Consider the following 13,506-nt stretch of genomic DNA (forward strand, 5'->3'; position numbering starts at 1 on the left):
CAAAGGGTGCAGAGATCCAGTGGAAGGATGGGAAACTGTCTACCAAAAATAAGGTAGGCCCGATATAATTTTGCATTTAATTACTAAACTATAGGACTAAGAGTGATTCCAAAACAAATTATACCTGCATTGAATCAGCCTCAAGGGACCATGCAAGGTACCACGAGGAGTTTCTTGATTAACAAAACATAATTTAGCAAGCAAATTAAGATAAACAATACAGTTCTTAGCATGTCAAAGACTATTGCCTCAGGATGATGTTTACAGAGGTGACATGTGTAAGCTCCCAGCACAGTGAGTCTGCAGAAAGCAGGGAGTCCATCTTGGTGAGGAACAAAAGGAACAGAGAATACTTGTCATCTGCTCCAAGTTTCCGGAGAGGAGAACTACACTTAGAGGAGATTATCCTTGCTTTCTCTTATCTGTTGGTACCATGTTTCATAATATACTATATAACACTATATAGACATCGACTAAATTGTACAATATATTTAAATGCTGTACATGAGCTATGTGAGTATCCTATAGTTATGTACAACAGTGATTAGGAATAGATTGTCTCCTAAGGAATGATATAGACAGAGGAGGATGCTCAACAGGAACCACCTAGGACAGGTGGAAAATTCCCTTTCTTTTCCATTGTCTTCTTGATAGGTCAAAGAAAAGGTCGTGCAACCTCTGAGTACTGCACCCTGACTGCTAGCTTGGTCTTGAGCTCAGATGAGGTACTCCATTGCAAAAATTCAATGTTCCTTTTGTTTGCAAAGAGAATGCATCTCTCGCATCTCTGCAGGTCTGTGACCAGATGTCTAAGTTGTGACCACATTACCTGGCCTTGAAGGAAAATGCCAGAAGTCCCCAAAGCATGAAGCCCTGCTCTTCAGTAGCAGTTTGAGTCAAGGCAAACAAAATCCATGTGAAACTGGTGGGTCCTTACCTGTGGCAGCAAGGAGCAGTAATGAGCTGGTGTGCCTGGGTCTCAGGTCCAGGCTCTCAGCTCCCAGGTTTGCTGAATCCCCACAGCTTTAGGTGGTCCTGACACCCTTACATGCGGAATTTGTGTCACTTTTGAAATAATTCCTGAGTGCTTTTTAGGAGAGGGAATAAGAACAGAACTCTCTATAAGAACCTTGCAAGCAAGGTTTCTTTAAGGCAGATTTTTTTTCTGCTAGCTTGATGGGGATTGAAACCTATATCCCCCATCAGGGGAGGGGCCTCTGCCATAAAATACATCACTGGCATCGTGCTGTGCCCCAGTCTGTGCTCATGCAGCTGCACACCTTGTTTTGTTCACTTATTAAAATTCCAACAAACCACTGTCAGGAGAAGTCATTCAGGGGGAGCATTGACTAGCTGCCCTTGCATGGCTGAGAGCAACTGCAAATCACCTCATTCCAGCTGCTGCCGACAAGCCGTGTCAACTTGGGGTGATTTCTGTGTAGCACATCTCTCCTCAGTCATAGCTGCCCCATTACTGATAAAGGTGCAATTTTTGGTCTTTCAGAAAAATCATAGTCCTCACAGAAGTTCAGAGGGATGGAGAAATGATAAGGGTGGGGTTTTTTGGTTCGTTTTGGTTTGGTTTTTTTCCAGGGAAACAGTCATTCCTGGGCAGTGACTCAGCATTCTTGCAAAACTCTGGTGCTGCAGAGGTCAAGTCCTGGACACTACTGCTCTCCAGGGAGTGTGTGAGGTAGAGACTGAAGGTCAGCTAGGAAAGGCTCCTCTGCTTCACAGCACAGGGCCAGCTCAGAGTCAGGCTAAAGGGAAAGCTCAGGTTTCAACACAAAGCTTTTATGTATCTCGTAACGGGCAGAGCATCCATATAAATTTTCTAAGGAATGAGGCTCATGCATTTGCATCATCCAGCTGTCAGCATCTCTCCTGAGTAACTTTAACTAGATGCTGAAAAAAAAAAAATCAAAGTAGATGGGCACCTACAGGTGAGGGAGTGCCTATAAATCTTGGGAAAATTGGCAGTCAGTTGGAAGAAATATCCAAAATTATCAGTCCAGTGAGACAGACAGGCAAAGTTCGTCAGATTAATTAGTGCACATGTTGGTCAGGGTAGGTGAGGACCAGCCATGTCTGGTGGAGTCCAAGGGAGGAGGCTCCAGAGTCAGTTACAGGGGTGGCAGGAATTAAAATGCACTGAAGAGACATTGGGCTTTCTTTGCCAAGCAGCCAGCCACAGAGCAAGGACGGCGCTTTTTATTTGGTTGCATACAGGGAGTTTTGAGAGTTTGGCAGTTTTGTGTCAGAGGTGGTGAGTTTAAGGAGTCAGGCAAGAATTGGATGTTTTTGGAGAAGGTCCAGCTCTTTCTGGACCAGCAACCTCTTGACACCAAGTTAGACAGAGACAACAGCAGCAGCCCTGAGGCCCTCCCTCCTGAAGACTGATGATGTCATGCCCCACAGCAGGTCAGAGGAGCTTCATATTTCTGGAATCAGCATCAGCCTGTATTAAAGTGGTTCTGTGGGTGTCTATATGACGTTACCAGCAGCATCCCATTACCTCTGCCCAGGAAGTGTCAGGGACAGAAATGGGTAACCACTGCCCCGTCTCTCAGCCCTTTGGTTTGAAGTAAATTCAGACAGAAGGCAGTCTTAGTTTCATGTATGCAAAGAAGGAAACACAAACTTGAGCTCTTAACAGCAGCTGCTGGGAGAAAACATTGCAGACTCTACCATTTTTCTGAGACTCTGCTGATTCCTCTGTAATTAATTTATTGACGCTTTCCTTCTTCCTATACATCCCTATGTCTGCATTTCATCCCTTCTGTTTGAAGTGTTTGCTTTTTAGAGGCATTTCTGTATTTGGTTTGACCACTTCGTGAGCATGACAGCCCTGCAACAGTTCATGCAGTTTCTCTGCAAAGTGCTAAGTGAAACTATGGAAAGAAAGAAAAGAAAATCTGTGTTCTCATTTTAATGACAGTCACATTTGTCCTCTCTCATGACTGCTGGTCTGAACTATTTCTCAGCACTTTTACTAATAAAGCTGTTCCCCCAGAAAACCTCAGCCAACCCTTCAGAACCCCTCTCCAACCACAATCAAGCTGGGCTCCCTTTTTCTAACTGTTGGGGACCTGCCTCAAAGAGTCAGCATGTCTGTAGCATGAATGCAGATGCTGAGAAAGGCTTTCAGTTCTCAGACCATACAATGTATATTCCCTGCAGGATTACCCATGACTGACTAAATAAGAATTTATCTAAGACTTATGCTTCAGTTTACAGATCTAATTTACTATAGGAACATATGCTATTTATCTTTTGACAATCCAGGGAAAGAGCTAGCCAAACCAAACAGCTTTTTCATGTGAGTAAGGGACTAAAAAATCAGAAGCCAGCTGAATATAAACAAGAATAAGTTGAATAAATAGGCAGCAGAAACAAAAATACTTATATCAAACTCACAACATCTGACAGCTACAACAGGCTTCTAATGCGAGTTATGTGTATTATAAATACACATATACATATTTTATTTTAAATGTTGCTGATAGGACCTCTATTGAATTGTATGAAATGGTCACACTCCATTTCATCTCCAATTTAGCTAGATAATTTTATATCCAGTATAGGCAAAACACTATATATAATTCAGAGAAAAACAGGCAAGTAACCTGGAATGAGGTAGTATTACAGCTTTATTTTTATACCCAGCTGTAATGAAAGCTATCTAAGTTCTCCAACTGAACAGAAAATTTGGAAGTTCACTAATATTTGCAAAATTTTCTGCTACTCTTGTAAGACCACCAGGGACATCTGCAGAAATAAATTATTCCAGGTGAGTTGCGGAACTTAGGTAGTTTTTAAAAGAAATGAGACCTAAGAGCACACATTTGGCAAGGAAAGTATCAATAGCAAAAAAGAATAGTGGCATTGCCTGTTTTCCTCAGTCCTGGGAAAGAAAAAAAATGCAAATAATCAATTAGAGACTGATTCATAAGGTACCTCCACCAGCATGCTGTGTGTAATCCCTAAATTCGTATGACTTTACAGCTTTACATCCCTTAGCACATTCTTATTTTATATATATAAACCTAGCATAGAAGTATTAACATTACATTGCAAAATGTTTGTTAATTACTGACCTTTTACAAGGGCAAAATTTTAAACTATAAGCAACAGTGCTCCCCCTAGAAAGCCTAGCTCAAGAAACTTGCTAACAGCAACCTGAACGTAATGTAAAGACTCCTAAATTTGACAAATAATTTCAGTACTTAAACCTGCAAGTAAAATCTTCTGCTTGAGCCAAGAAGGATTATTTCAACTGCTAGAGATCAGATCTGCTAGCCTTGCACTTACCCGCATGCATTTGCCCTTTCTGTCATACTATCATAATGTTTTTCTTCCTTTTGCTTTTTCCCAAGACATACTAGAGGTCAGATTGATGTAGATAATTTGTGAGAGCATGAGACTGGTTCTTTCCTATCTCTTCACAGAATTTGCTGCTGATTCACCCACCTAGAGCCATTTAATATGTACAAGCCCAGTGTAGTAGTTTTGGCTAGTTAATTTGAGATTTCTCGATTAATGCACTAAGCAGTGTGGTGAGTTCAGTGTTGGCTAATCACCAGTGCACTCACTTCCTCTTGTGAGGTAGGATTAGGAAAAAGGCAAAGTAGGCTCAAAACTTTAAAAGGGTATAAAGAAAGATTTGTTAACAGTAACTAAAGAAAGAGTAATAAGAATCAGAACAAAGAATACTTCTCTTCCTCCCACAACGTTTTCTTACCCATTGACAAACTAAAGAAACAAAACCTAACATTTCAGTCAGTTTAGTACTTCTAGAATAGTCTTTCTTCAGTTCACTTAGAACTGAAGAGAAGTCATTCTTTTTAATGTTATGGAGACTTCTCCACAATAAAAAATCCAGTTCTCTCGTGGCTCTCAATTTTCTCACAAATAGCAGCCGCCTGGGGAACCCTTCCATTGTGAAGTCTTTCCTATTTTCTGCAAGCTTTCCACAGCTGTGTTTATGGGCTGTGTCAGCATATGGGGTACTGTTCAAAGGCAAAAGTTCTCATTATCTATCTCTAAAATCATCTTTGTCTCTGGGAACTGACATCTGTTCTGATATCCTCCTCCTCTTCCTCCGGGGGCACAGGACCACTCTTCTTCTCTGTTCAAATTTCTTACAGAATTATAACTGCTTTAACATCTGCTTACTTTAGCATGAAGGCCTTTGCTCGATATCAAATTGAACTTTTCATCTCCCCATAGCTTCCATGTGTGACAGGGAAACAGAGTCTTTGCTCTACAGCTCTACAAGAGGATTTTAGCTTATTACCTATTCCCAGACCAGAAAGAAAACTTTCCTGGAATTTTTAATCTTTAACATATGTTTGTCACAGAATCATATACAGCTTCCCAGTAGTTCCACAGACTATCAATTACACAGAAGTTTTGACATCGCTTTCGTAAATGCCTCCCATGCAAACCCACCACACCCACAAAGGCTGGCTGCTCCTCCAATCCCCAAACTTTGGTGCTGTACTGCCAGGATTCCCAGGAAACAAAGGCTGTCCTTCTCAGGAACAGCTAAATCCTGTAACACTTGCCAACAGCTGCTGCCCTCCACCCCTGGACTAATGATTTGTGCCTCTCCTACCCTGGGAGCGCCTGCTTCTGCAACCCCCAGAGCAGGGCTGGGTGCCTGCCAGGGGCTGCCTCTTGGGGAGAGAAAAGCAGCAGAGAATCTGCATAAAGTGCCTTGTCCAAACAGCTGGAGAAGGAATCCATCTACAGATTTATGTGTGCTCCTGGCTGGCAGCAGGAAGTGAGGACCATGAAGTCCCAGATCTGCCTTCTCACCTTTATTTCCATGCCCTAGGTGGAAAGTGCCTGTCTCCATCCAGCGGAAAAGATACTCCCACAAGCAAAGTAAGTAACAAAGCTGCTTCAGCTCCTCAGGAGTGGTGTGGCATGGCAGGAATGGGGACATGGGGGAGCTCTCTGTATCACTGAAGAGGCAGCTGGCAGGCACAGCCATGGACAGCAGCCATAGCAAGGCATTTTGCATCCCAATGGATGGAAACCTCCTTACACCCAGTGAGGAATAGACCTGCCCTCTGATGTCCCGATGTGCTGGATTGCTCAGGGGTTCTTTGGTCTTTTTTTGTTTCCAGAGAAGGCAGCAGGAGTGGGCAGCCATCCCCTCCAGCTACTGAGCCCCAGGTGCCTCAGCCACTGCCTTGCAACTGCCTCCTGCAATGGGACCCTTGGCCCTTGTATGTCTGCAAGCGCAGAAGGAGAACGTCTGCTGTGCCCCTGCTTCTTCCCCTGCAAAGGAGGTGGAGGCTGCTGAAGCCAGTGGGCTGCCAGCACAGCACAGCCTCCATCTGCTCACACACCAGAGCCCATTCCCCATACACAAGCACTGCCTCGAACTTCCTCTGAAAAGATGTCAGCATGAGGTGTTCTCCTAACAAAATAATTTCTTCATATTGAGTATACAAATAGGGAAGACTCGATGATAGCCAGGATCACATGTGCTCTTGTGAAGCAGGAGGTCTTGGGTTAGATTCAGGCTGCTGCCTTTTTCCTCTTAGGAGTAAAGCCATTCATGTAGCAAATAATTTTACCAGTTTCACAAGTTGCAGTATTGGCAAAAGCCCTCTTCTATTTAGTCATCTACATTGGCAATTTCATAGTAGAGTTAAGGCAGCACAGTAATGTTTGAAAACACCATAAATTCTCTAAGATGGGAGCTTTAATGTAAAGAGTTTGACGTCTCTCCTGTCAGGTTGCAAAACAAGTAGGCTTAAAAAGCCCTGTTATCTTAAGCAAAAGTGAAAATTCAGCTCTGGAATTTTTACAGGAGTAACGTCTTCAATCCACTTCATATTATGAACCCGCCAGACTGATAAAGACAAGGCTAGGAGAGCAGGACGTAAAATGACAGACCTCTGCCACTTAGATGTTTATGGGACAGAGAGACAAATTTCCAGAAAAGCTCCAGACTTCCAAACCTGTGCACACAGACATCCAGTGCATGTGGAACAGAGACAGTGCCTCTGTGCCCCAGCACCTGGCCAGTGATCCCAGGCAGAATTAAGGCTGCATGGGTCATAAAGCTAATACACAGTCAGAAAGCAAGCTTTCATTTCTAAGACAGACATGTAAAACTGATTTAAGTTAATTAAATGAAACAAAAACAAAACAAAAAGAAAAACCCAAGAAGATTGCACATCTAGGTTTAATTCAGGTCAGTGAGCAGTGCTGTGTGACATAAGTGTGTATAAACTAGAAACAAGATACATCTCAAAAAGCCATCAGATTTATTTAGCTCTCAGATGTTCAACCCTTTTGCCTACTATTGTCACACAAGTTTATGCTTTTGCACAGCCTGTGTTCAGTCTGTGACTGGGTAAATCCTGTGCTGATGAAAATCCTTGTTTTGTGTGGCTACACCAGAGAATGACAATCACACGTGTTTTCTTCCTCTTTCCTCAGCACAGACCTTCAGCGATTCATCAGATACCATCAAGGTAAAGGCTAAAACTGATTTTCCCTCCTCCCATCCCCACTCTCCGAGGCAACTGAGTCCAAAACATCCACACATTAGACACACAAAGTGTCCATCATGTTCCTACAGAAGAAAGAAAATCCCATAATCAGACTGTTTGCTGTAGGATGTAGAAAACTACCAGTTTAAGCCCAGGTACAAAATAAGTGTATGCACAAAAAACTGAGATGCAGCCCCATTCTTGGGCAGCCAGTGGCCAAACAGACTGCAGTACATACTCATAATTTCTGAGGCTGAGTGTAATGTTGTCTGGCCCAAATCAGACAGTTCAGGAGACTGAACCTTGCGATGTTGTCTCAGTGAATGTCCTGAGCCACTGCACAACTTATGGCTGTAGGGGTGCTTCTCTCTCCTTCTCCTTCCCTTCTCCACTCAGCTTTCTGGTAGCAGTCTCTTGACTACTGGCATGTTTCCCAAAAGAGTTTCAGTTTCGGCATGACATTTTCTGAAAGTCATTTAAATGGACTATTACCAACCAGGTTCAGTAATAAAGAAATCTTCAGCTGAAAAACAAAGGGAGATTTAATACTTTGAGGCTTAAAGGGTTTTGGTTAATCTTTGCACTATAAAAAAAATGGCAATGTATCAACAAATGGCTAAGTCTCTGTTGGAAAAGAATAAGGTTTCCCCTTCCAGTGTCTCACTGCCTCTAGAAGGAAGAAAAAAAAAAGAAAAAAACTCCACAAAACCAAACATATCCTTTTAGGTTGCACATTTAGTTTCTGATAAATCAGAAGAGAGCAAATGGTTGCATTGCAATGCAGGAAACACTGGTAAGATAAACACACTGCCTGTTTATTTTACCTCCCTGCTTTGGGGTTAGATTTAGGAGTTCTGGCAATGTACCCCAGAGTAATTTAAGAGGTAACTCTATAACTTGGTGTCTGCCCTGCTTCTCTGCTCAAATTAATCATCCTAAAAGGCAAGGGTGGGGCTACAGCCACTTCTCAACTGTTGCACTTCACAGTCTTATGTGGTTGTTTTTCTGTGGTTGTTTGTGTTTTTATTAATATGCTGAGCTCCGAGAGGCAGGAGCTGAGTGTCTGTGGTTTGCTGCCTCTGCTTTGTAGACAGGGCATTTTAGCAGAGGGTAAATGAAGCTGCCTCTTGAGTCCCTGGTGACAAGGAATCACCAGAAACCCTATGTACTGCAGAATGAAGTGCTTCCATTTAGCAGCCTGAGTTGGTTTTGTTTGGTTTTTGGGGTTTTTTAGACGTTTTTGGTTTTTATCTAGCAAAGATGACATCAGTAAAGCGAAAGTTGGTGACCAGCAGATAAGTGGGTGTTTAGCAGAAAATTTTGAAGAAAGTGGGCAAGATGACAGAAAAGGGTGTGATGAAGTGAGCTCATCATTTGTACCTCTGAGTGTAGGATTGACTGTGGGGGAAGAGGAGGGGGTGGAACTGTAATGGGGAACCTGCCAAGTAACTGTCTGGTTTTGAGAGTTTTTAGTGTCCCAAGGAAAAGCTCCAGAGTGTGGTCTGAAAACAGTCATCACAGGGATCTTAGTGCAATAAGAAAGATGCCCCTTCTGAGTGTTAAACTTGGCCTGTGAATAAGGGAAGTTTTCGCACTTGCTCCATTGGTGTGTGGGATAAATCACACCACCTCTGCACTTCAGCCTCCCTGCTGATAAGAGAAGGCTGCTGATAACAACCTTTCACAACATGATGACTGGAAGGATTCTGGAAAATGTGACTCAGAGCAAGTCTTGGTTAGGCCTATGTGTTTGAAGGGACAAGAGATGCTCCAGACTTCACTCACTGGATTGAGAGCCACTCACACATGAAAATTAAGAGCCTAGCTGTTCTCATTTCACAAGTACATTAAGAGAAATACCGCTGTCCTTCCACCTTTGCAATCATGGCTAGGGGAGGAGAGAGCCATGCACTTGATGATAAACAAGTCTACACTGATTATTCTGCTCCTTAAAATTTCTGGAATTTCTGCATCTCAAAACTTTGTAAAGCCTCAAATCAAAAATGAGAATTTATTTTCACTGAAGTGTTCTCATGGTCAGGAAATCTTTCACGCAAAGCAGAATCTAAACAGACCATACGATTTGCATAAACTTGGAAAATTCAAGGCAAATTCTGCAGGAATTTTTTTTTAACATTCTTGTTCTTCTAGGCTTGAAAAATAAAAGCTAACTCTTTGGAGTTTTTAATCCATGAAACAGAGACCTCTGTTCCACTTAGAGAGTGTGAAAGGTAGCTACAAATGTCACCATGAACCCAGCAACACTCACTCAAAATATTGCCACTACTGCAGAAAACAGAGGATACCACTATAAAGCCAGTCATTAATCACTGGCTTCAGTACCCAGTGCACTCAAATCAAGAACATAAGGGCAAACAAATTTTTAACTTCTGTCTCCAAGCACTAATCAGTGCACATTGGCCCTTTAGATTTAATGAGTCATCCTGCTAACTATTTAATGCACAATCACCCACAACCTATTAGCAAACACCTTCAGGAGGCAAAAGGAGGGACAAGTCTAAACCGAGTTAAGAAGGCATTTGCCAACACAATCTTGCCTCCTCCTTCACTAATGGCTTTTCTTTCTCTTCCCTCTGTTCTTAAGGACAACATCAGGTGAGGGCTGCTGGGGAAGGAATTAGCCCTCACTTCATCTCTGGAGAGGCCAGGGCCCCTTCCAGGACAGTGCATCTCCTGGACAGCCACACACACACATGCACCTGGGGTCTTAATTGCCTCCCAGACCCTACAGTCTCTCTGGCAGTTTGCTGTGACTCCCGTCCCTCCATTTCTTCCTCTGTTTTCTTATGCTTTTTATTCTGCAAGTCACCCTGACTCCCCTTCCTTCAGCTCCTTCCCTAAACACCCCATATTAAGTCGTGTTCAAATCTCAAATGCTCTCCCTTCACATGATAAAATGTCCCATGAAACTCTCCCTTCCTGCCCATCAGCTCCCATTCCATTCTTGGGTGGATGTCACGGGGATGATCTCTCCCGGGACAGCCCTGAGGGGAGCTGGAGCCTGGGACAATGCAGGCTGCCTGGCTCTATTGGCACTGCTCTTCTCCCTCTTGAGCTTCCACTGTGTCAGCACCGCCAAGCAGGGCTGTGGGTTGTTGGGCTCTCCAGGTGTGCAGCCACAGCCTGGACAGCTGGGAAACGACTGTGGATTTACAAGCCTAACATTGTGTGTATTAGTCAAATGCACGAGTACAGGCTATACCAGACCTGCTCACGCCTCCAAATTTCTTCAGGGTATAACCATACTGAAGCCTTGCTCATTCTCTCTTCCCCCTCTTCCCCCTCAGGAACACGTTGCCAAAAAAGATTCCGGTGAACTTTGGTACTCGACTGTCAGCCATGATGTAAAACACGATGTCTCTGTGATTGACAGCAATTATCAGACAGAATATGCAATTGTCAGTGTGCCTGAGAGGAAGGCAAATGTCACCAGCCCTGAAGAGCATAGTGAATATGATGATGTCCTGGTAACTTAAAAGGTATTCTTTTGCCTGAGTGTGTGCAGCCATGATGACCATCCCTCTGCTGCCAGAGCTTCAAACAAATACCTCTCTCGTTACCAAACTTACTCATTAGACTATGTCTACCAGTCATTTACTATGAGACAAACCTGTCCATGAACAGCTGATCAGAGAAAGAAACATGGACTGGGTGCAGGACTTGACAATTAAACCAGGAGAAATCAGTATGCCATCATATGACAATGTTCCTCTATAGAAAATTAGGAGCTACAATATTTTAAGCAACTGAGGCTGTAAATTTTTCTGGACTTTTAGAATACTTCTTTTTTTTAAAGGGGCCTTAAAGAATTACTGCTATAAGTCTCAAAAATGCAAAAATAACAGGGTTTTTCTGTTTGTTTGGAGAATGTTTCATGTTTTAAATGAAAGCATAAACCTTGTGTTAGATGCACTTACTGTTGTTCAAAATTTCTCTGACATGCTTGATTTGTACCATTATACAATGCAGAGTTTTTATAAAGAACTCATTTCTCAAATTCCCCCCCCTTCTAATGTAATACTACTTAGCATGAAGTCTTAAAGTTGGAATTAAATAAAAAGCCTCAAAACGATAAAATGCACACAAAACAAATATTACACCCATGAGAATACTGTTGATACTGATGCTGATAACTACCTCTCAGTGGCAGAAGTCCAGGTGCTGCTTCCATGACACAAAGCTTCCACAGCTCGCTCCTGCTGAAGTCTCCAGTTTGGCCTAATGCTAGAGTGTCACCACCTCACAGTCCAGCCCCCCCTCTGCAAGCAGTCTGGACATGTGTAAAAAAACCCAGGTGTTCAGCTCTTTACCAGAGCTCACAAAGTGATTGTGTGTCTGTGTTCTTGCTGAAGCATGTTTTTTCACTCCCTCCATTTCTGTAACAAAACAGCATGGAAGAAAATGTTGAACAGTGTTTCTGATTTTAAGTCTTCCTTTGTATGTGATTGCTGGCTGCAGCCCTGGCTTTATGGTGCAGTGCCTTTGTGACTCCCAGCTGCCATTTCCATGCTGGGGATAGTCCCATGGGCAAGTGCACAGAACAGTGGATGGACACACTGCCAGCATGTGCAGATATCACTGCTGTGGCAGGCAGCTGAGTCTGCCCAAAACTCATACTGGCTGCTGTGGCTACACAGATGACACCAGCCATAGGATTTTAAAGGGCTGATTGTACACTCCACAAGCTGCTTTTTAATAATGTCTCAGATGTCCCAGTCTGTTGAGGACTCCCCATGTGTGGAGACATGAGGCTTGACTCCATTTTCTCAGAAAGCTGATTTATTATCTTATGATATATATTATATTAAAATACTACATAAAACTATACTAAAAGAACAGAGAGAAAAGAATCATCAGAAGGCTTGAAAGAACAAAAATAGAATGCATAACAAAATCTTGTGACTCTCAGAGTCCGATGCAGCTGCATCTGTGATTGGCTCTTAATTAGAAACAACCAACATGCACCAATCACAGATGCACCTGTTGCATTCCACAGCAGCAGTTAGTTAATTGTTTACATTTCTTTCCTGAGGCACTCAGCTCCTCAGCAGGGGAAAATCCTAGCAAAGGAATTTTCAGAAAATATCATGGCTACACCAGTCATTAAAGTATTATCCTCATTGCTTCCATTAAAATTAATATTGATCATTCATACAAAATATTGTGGTGTAATAATGTGATTTAAAATTATTTTTTAATTATTACTTGATGTAATAATGTGTTTTCACACTGCTGTGTCTCTAATGGATTGAGTCATAATTAATTCACTCTTTAATTTTCTTTTACATGATCAATTTACCTCACCAATATATAACCAGAAACTACTTTTTTTGACACTTCCTTCAGTGAGAGTTCAAAACCCGACTGGATGCAGTCTGTAAAGTCAGACATTTTCTGCTGAATATCACATCTTACTACAGCTCCACCTCCCTCTTTCCCGTGAATTTCTGGGGTAAATGTACGGACATAAAGGAGGATGGCTGGGAAAAAAATGAATGCTTGACCCCTTTCTCAACTTTTAATGCCTATATAGGTATCACCATAAAGAAGTTAAATCATTACATTATTTTTCAGTTCCTAGAATCAAGATACAGAAGAGTTCAAGGAAAGGATCAGGTGTCTTGGTGAGAGCAATAAGATTGTGCAGCATCTCAACAGCAATTTATTTCTTTGCTGCTGGTACTTTCATAGCATGCTGCTTTTGGGACAAGCCATATAAACCATGATGTTTATCCTTCCCCAGCATAAGAATCAAAAAGAATCTCTCTTCCACGTGTATGCTGCATAGATTATTACAGCAAGAGAAATTATAGTTCCTATATCTTACAAACCAAGAGAGAATCAGAACAAACCGCAAATATGAGAGTCATGCAAACTACTAATTTGGTCCAGAAAGTTTCCCAAACTCAGTTTAAATGCATACAACAACCACAACAACTATGGGTTTGAGCAACAGCTCTGTCAGACATGC

General features: G+C 42.4%; 1 protein-coding gene across 6 annotated transcripts in view; it reads right to left on the minus strand.

Annotated features, from left to right (window-relative positions):
* LOC135294795 (OX-2 membrane glycoprotein-like) overlaps positions 1–13,506 on the minus strand; it is a 38,884-nt gene that overhangs the window by 23,990 nt on the left and 1,388 nt on the right. For all 6 annotated transcript variants that reach the window (XM_064410514.1, XM_064410515.1, XM_064410516.1 and 3 more), the window contains exon 2: positions 11,673–11,911. The gene's annotated coding sequence lies outside the window, so the exon portion shown is untranslated. The remainder of the gene's footprint in view (positions 1–11,672; positions 11,912–13,506) is intronic.

Source organism: Passer domesticus, chromosome 2 (genome assembly GCF_036417665.1).
Source record: "Passer domesticus isolate bPasDom1 chromosome 2, bPasDom1.hap1, whole genome shotgun sequence".
NCBI lineage: Eukaryota > Metazoa > Chordata > Aves > Passeriformes > Passeridae > Passer > Passer domesticus.